The following is a 573-nucleotide window of genomic DNA, read 5'->3' on the forward strand; positions in this document are numbered from 1 at the left end:
CCGCAGGCAACGCAGGACCTGGTAGAGCAACGTCTGTCAAAGCGTGTAACATTTGCAATGGGTATGTTCCCTGTTTCTTCTATTGGGCGCACTGCTGGGCGCCGGAGGTTCCGCCCCGTATACCAACGCTTCAGGCGCACCCGCTCCACCGCCTCAGATACAGCGCTGGGGGATGCATACGGAGAACTCACACTCGGCAGCACGTCGGTGGCTGGGGCCTATACGCTGCCCCCTAATCTACACTTTCCTAGACGCAGTACTGATGTAGGTCTTTATCTTTGTACTTTGTTTATTTGTGTTTATGTGTATATTTGTGTTTATCTTTATAGCTTTCTTTTTATCTATCTATCTCTGTATCTATATCTATATATCTATATGTATATACTCACACTCGGCAGCACCTCCGTTGCTGGGGCGTATACACTGCCGCCCAATCTACACTTTCCTAGACGCAGTACTGATGTAGGTTGCTTTCTTATACTTTGTTTAGCTGTGTTTTTTTCTATCTATCTATCTCTGTATATATATATATATATATATATATATATATATATATATATATATATATATATA

The sequence above is a fragment of the Eimeria mitis genome, genomic scaffold (assembly GCF_000499745.2).
Source record: "Eimeria mitis Houghton genomic scaffold, Emh_scaff1420, whole genome shotgun sequence".
NCBI classification, from domain to species: Eukaryota; Apicomplexa; class Conoidasida; order Eucoccidiorida; family Eimeriidae; genus Eimeria; species Eimeria mitis.